Below are 6,587 nucleotides of genomic sequence, written 5' to 3' on the forward strand. Positions count from 1 at the left end.
TAATGTAAGAATTATATTTTTGTAAATAATTGTAACCATAGTAACAAATTTATCTTCGTGTACTATTTGTGGTTTTTGCAATATATTATAATTATTCTTCAAGAGGACCTAGATACCATTATAACATTTTCCCAGGAGCAGTTCCACCACTAAAAAATCTTTTTTATCTCATGGTTTATGCATAATGTTTTTATACTATAATTATCTCCACATTTTCCTGAAAATAATATATTACACATACAGGTGTTCTGTAATTAATGACTAAAACTTTACCAAGGTATAATACAAGTGAAAACAAATTTCACCATATAACTTACAGTCCTATCTTGCTTAATAGTTTGAGACACCTCCGTCCTGAAAAACTAAAAATGGCAGAAATGGATATATAATTCCTGCATATGACCGAAAGTGGTGGCTAGCGTATGTGTTGGAGAGAAGAAGTTCATCTCACCACTCCTACAGGAAGGCATTTTTGGATGTTCACTGTTTCCTCTGTTGTTTGTCCTGATAATAATTTTATATACATCTTCAATATACTTGAATTTATAAGGATAAAAGTGTGATATTTCTGTTTCCTTAATAGTTACTGATTGGCTTAAATGGTTGTTCATAAATTTCTCGGCCTCAACATACTCATCTAGAGTGGAGAAGATAAAATTAATTCGAGATAAATTTTCAAACTACCCATTCAGAACGTGGAAAAGGGGTTAAAACTTTGTTCACATTGACATTGTAGGCTTATTGTTTCAAGTATCTTCATTGTGTCTCAACACCAAAATCTTGCTTATTATAGCATCAGTTAATACTAGTTTTTCTTATTTTTACATTGTGCGTTACATCCACTTTGAGTTATCACAAATCTTTATTGGAACTGACTTGAAGAATCATCAAATCTAGATCAGTCTTCTAATTATTATTTATGAATGTATCCTTACATTTTCGAATAAAGTGGATTATGAAATAAAAACAACTATTTTGTAAATAACTAAATAGCTGTCTAGGGGTGACCCTATCAAGTATTCAAATTATAATTACGATTTAAAGCACCATTATAATGAAATTAAGTAAGGTAAGGATACAAAGTATGACGTTTTTAAAAAACTTCTAAACACTACTTCTTAAATTATTATTTAACTATCAACCCATTAGCCTCCTACTTAAAAATTTTGAAATCCATTTACCAAAAATATAAACTATTTATAGGAATATTTTCAAAAATGTGCTATTTGAGAAAATTAAAATTTTTAATTTGATTTACTTATTTGAAATACTTTTTTACAAGATATGTTGTGTTGTACATTTATTTTATCTTCTCCACTCAAGATGAGTATGTTGAGGCTGAGAAATTTATGAATAACCGTATAAGCCAATCAGTAACTATTAAGGAAACACAAAAATGAAGTGAAATGAAATGATTTATGAAATGAAATGATTTATTAGCCCAATAGAACATTACAATGTTATAAGGCTCGTCAAGAAATAATAACACTAAATACTAAATAACAATTAAAAAAAAAAAAAAAAATACTAACTACAACACAAGTAACATATAGCTAATACTAGGTGGTATGATTTTTCACATCTTAATTATTTTCTGGTGAATTCGGACGAAAATCGTCAAAAGTATAAATTTCAGTTTGAAGCATGTATTCTTTAATAGTTTTTTTGAAAGCCTTTAATGTAGGAATCTCTCTCCATGCTAAAGGTAATTTGTTAAAAAAATGCTGACTATTGTAAGAGAAAGATGTTTTAAAATGGGTTGTTCTGTGTATAGGAACAGGTAGAGAATAACAATTACGTGTTGTGTAGTTATGATGGGAGATAAAGGGATTGGACTGTATTCTTTTATATGTTTGAGTTAAAACTTCCATTATGTAAATACTTCTTACTGTTAAAATTTGAAGATTAAAAAAATGTCCTCTACATGATTGATTAAATTTCAAATTTCCTAGAATTCGGATTGCTCTCTTTTGAGTTTTGAAAACCTGTTCAATAAATGGTGAACTTCCCCAGGAAACAATTCCATATCTCAACACAGATTCGAAATAGCCAAAATAAATAGTTTTTGCTGTTCTTAAGTCAGTCAAGTCTCTAATTTTACGAATAGCATAACATGCTGAATTTAGTTTCCCATTTAACTGACTGATGTGATTTTCCCATCTAAGATTGTCATCTAAAGTAACACCAAGAAATTTACAATTTTTTGTAGAAGTAAGTTTACTTTGGTAAAAAGTTATTTCAAGTTGTTCTCTAAAGTTTCTAATAAAGTGAAAATTAAGTATGGATGTTTTGGAAATATTTAAGGATAGTTTGTTAGCTTTAAGCCAGTTAAAAATCAAACTAATGTTATCATATAATTTTTGAGATAGTTCAGTTTTATTGTCAGATTTAATCAAACTAGTGGTGTCATCAGCAAAGAGAATTAATTTGTCACATAAATTGAACTGCTTGGGTAAGTCGTTTATAAAAATTAAAAATAGTATTGGACCTAAAACTGACCCTTGGGGTACGCCTGCCTCCAAATAGCGGGCAGGAGATAGATATTTATGGACAGAACCAGCACTGTTTTGAACTATCTCTACTACCTGGCTGCGATCCCTCAGAAAGCTACTAAACCAATTGAGAGCAACTCCTCTGATGCCATAATACTCCAATTTATTTAACAAAATTTCATGGTCTACACAATCAAAAGCCTTCTGGAGGTCACAGAACAGGCCACAGGTCGACTGTCCCTGGTCCAAGGCAGTTAGCACATAATCAGTTAAACTTATGATAGCATCTGAAGTTGACAAATTAGATTGAAAACCAAATTGATTTTTATTTATTATTGAGAATGATTTTAAAAAATTTTCAAGCCGTAATTTTACAATAGTTTCTAATAATTTTGAAAGAACTGAAATAGGTCTGTAATTTTCTGCAAGATTTGAATTATTGTTTTTATATATTGGAGTTACTCTGGCTACCTTGAGACATTCAGGGAAGACTCCGTGAGTCAGGGAGCTATTCACCAAAGAGCAAAGAGGTTTTGACAGGATGTGGATGTGTTCCTTCAATATCCTTGGAGGTATTCCATCCAGGCCTGGTGACTTACTTGATTTAAATTTACTTATAACTTCAATTATCTCTTTTTCACAAACAGGATAGAGATAAAATGAACCATTAACAAATGGATTTGGTAAAAAATTTTGTGGATCGTAATGCCTTGAATTCAGCAAGTCAAGTTGGTTTGAGATAATATGAGGTACACTTGTGAAGTGCCTGTTAAATGCTATTGCAACATCCATTGGCTCAGTAATATCTTGTCCATTAACAATTAGATTAATGTTTTTTACAGAAGCGAATGATTTAGTCTCTGAATTAATGATATTCCAGGTTGTTCTTGGAATATTTTTAGAGGATTGTATTTTATTTACTAGGGGTTCTCTTTTTGCATAAAGGACTATTTTCTTATGATGTTTAAGGTAAGTTTTATATTCTTTCCAGCTATTTTCTGTGTTTATTGACTTGGCTCTGGCAAACAGCTCCCTTGACAGGACAGCACTTGCCCTAACCACATCAGTTACCCAGGAATATGGACTTGACTTAAGTTTTGTTATTGTTTTTAATGGGAATGCTAATTCATAATATAATATCAGCTTATCAACAAATTTTGAGAAATTTGCATCAACCGATTCACCAGAAATCACATCAAACCAGTCCTCCTTTTGCAGAAAGTCATGAAACATTCTATGACCCTGCTCAGAAAATATCCTATGTGTAATTATTTTACAATTTTCATTTTTTAGTAATAAATTATTGACATTTATTTTCAAAATTTGAGAAAAATTATGATCTGAAAAGCCAGAGTGAAGGTTAAGACTTGATAGCAGATTCTGAGGTATGTTACTAACAATATTATCTAAACAAGATTCAACATTTTTGGTAACTCTAGTAGGTTCATTTATAAAATATCTAAAATTATAACATTTTAAAATATTCTTAAAAGCTAAAGACTCTAAGTTATGGTTTAATAAATTAATGTTAAAATCACCTAAGACAACTAAGTACTTTTTCTCTTTCAAAGCTAATTCAAATAACAATTGCAACTTGGAAATGAATATATGAATATCGGAGTCTGGTGTTCTGTAACAACTAACAGTTAAAATATTTAATTTATTAGAATTAGTTGAAATTAACTCTATAGAGGAACATTCAAAAACAAAGTCTTCACTAAATTTACAAATATCATTACGTTCAATAAATTGTATATGATTTTTTACAAGAAGACAAGAACCTCCCCGTGTCAAACTAATTCTACAATAAATTGAGGCTACAACGTAATTTTTTATCTGAAAATATTTTAAGTTTTTTGCTGACAACCAATGTTCACTTATAGCAATTATATCTACATTTACGTCATGACTCAGATACTCCAGCTGTATAACTTTATTTAGGATACTTTGAGCAAAAATATACGCTTTTATCCCTTTAAATTCAAGGAGCATTTAAAACATAAAGCAAGTAAAATTACACCACTCCCATCTCTCTAGCTCGATTAGGAGTAAAGCAAGAAAAATTCACAGAAGTTCTATACTATTATATGAAAATCTAATGATGTCTATCTGCAAGGTCTCAATAACGTAACAACTACTGGACCGACTGTACTTAAAATTTTACATAGACATTTTATATTTTCTCAGGGTCCCTGGTTAACATATACACCTATTTTTATTTCAAAAATTCCTTTGGGCTATGCCCCATTGGTCTCTTGCATTGCAAAAAAACCCCATCTTGGTCTCTAAAATTGCATTACAACAAAAAATATTAATTGAAAGAACATGTAACTGTTCTGTATAAACATTTTTTTATGATAGCACAATCATGTGTTTTAATTCATTTTACCACTATTTTCAATTTTGTTTATATTTATAGTCTTGAAAGCACAGAGTAAGTTAGATAGCAATAACACTTCTTATTTCAACCTTTTCTGCACATAGTAAGGAAATATTCAGATAAGAAAATTATAAGTTTTAGTAAAAATATACTTTTAACTGTACATTTTAGCAAATATTAAGTATGTAGTGCTTGGTCAGTGCTGTAAAACAAAGTTACTATCTAATAAATTTAAAGACTGTTATAAAACCTCTCTCTAACATGATTGAAGCAAACTGTAATGTGAGATACATCACTGCAAGCCTTGCCATATGGGCAGTTCCAACACCCCACTCTCCCCCTCAACTTGGGCCGTTGCCAATTATATAAGCTGATCTCAGTATGAGATGACGCAATGATGTCTCACTTCGTTCCGGTAGGTAAAAGATTCAGGAAGATAGACGAGAAGTAAAGATAAGTAGTAATGATTGCTCAATTGATTATCCCATCACTAATTATTCTTCCGTCACAGTTGGCAACATTGCACCGCAACCTAGGCTTGCATTGATAGGATTTGTACCATAGTTGTTCATTTAGGCAGCTTCTAAGAAAATCAATAATTTTAGGTTTATAAATGGGACTAGTATTTGACAAAATTCAATCCCTTCACATCAATTTATCCTTTTAAAAAATGTGCCCAATATTAGAACTAAACAAAATAACAATATTGCATTATTCAGACATGAATTCATGTTAGTAACAAAGCTCTTTCTTAGAACTTTGGATACAATTTGATCATCTTATAATAGCCCAGCTACGGCAGACAGATTACCATGTGTCTTATACCATGTGAGTGGAAGCAAGAACGGGCAGTCTGTGAAGCAGGCAGGCGTTTGTCCTCAGCTTATGCTTGCAAAGTGAAAGCATAGCTGCAGCTGTTATCCTTTGCACTTGACTGAAACTATAGACCAAGTTATCATCTTAATCCAGTATTTTCACAGTGAATGCTGCACAAGGATATCCATTGGGTTGCCCATAAGTGATATCAGTTTAGTCAGTTTAATACATTTAATAAGAAAATAAATCAGTTTCTAAGGGCTCAAAGAAAAATTATACTGAATTTTTGTTTTTAAGTACACTGGAATACAGGAGAGATACACAAACGAATAAATCTTAGCCTTTCAGAGATAATAAAATAATGATTTATCACTACACTCTGATAATGATACTTTGCCGGGAGAATTACTATTGCTGACTAACATTCAGCAAGTTTTTAAGTATACTGAGGAAAAGGGAGAGGGTTCACTAATACACCTTAGCCTTACAGGGCTGATAATAAAATAATAATTTATCACTATTATCATTTTCTGATGTAAGATAATAATATTTTGCATGGGATGACTATTACTGACTGACGATCTAACTGTAATAGTCATATTTATAAAATGAAACACTTCTAAATGTCCTAATCTTTAACACTTCATTTCTGACATTGCAAACTTCCAAAATGTGTTTTTCCATATACATTTATCATCCAGTATTTTACTCCATTAATACTGGTAGATCACAAATCTTGGCTCCATGTAATACATAAAGTTGACACAAAAACATGTGATTTTGAAAATGTAATATTGGCACTATAGGTTTGGTTCAATATAAAAAGTCAATTTAGTGCTTCAGTTTTGTAGTTTTTGAAAGGGACAATGAAACACAATTTAATATCTTTTGATCTGATA

This window comes from Homalodisca vitripennis, chromosome 2, assembly GCF_021130785.1.
Source record: "Homalodisca vitripennis isolate AUS2020 chromosome 2, UT_GWSS_2.1, whole genome shotgun sequence".
NCBI lineage: Eukaryota > Metazoa > Arthropoda > Insecta > Hemiptera > Cicadellidae > Homalodisca > Homalodisca vitripennis.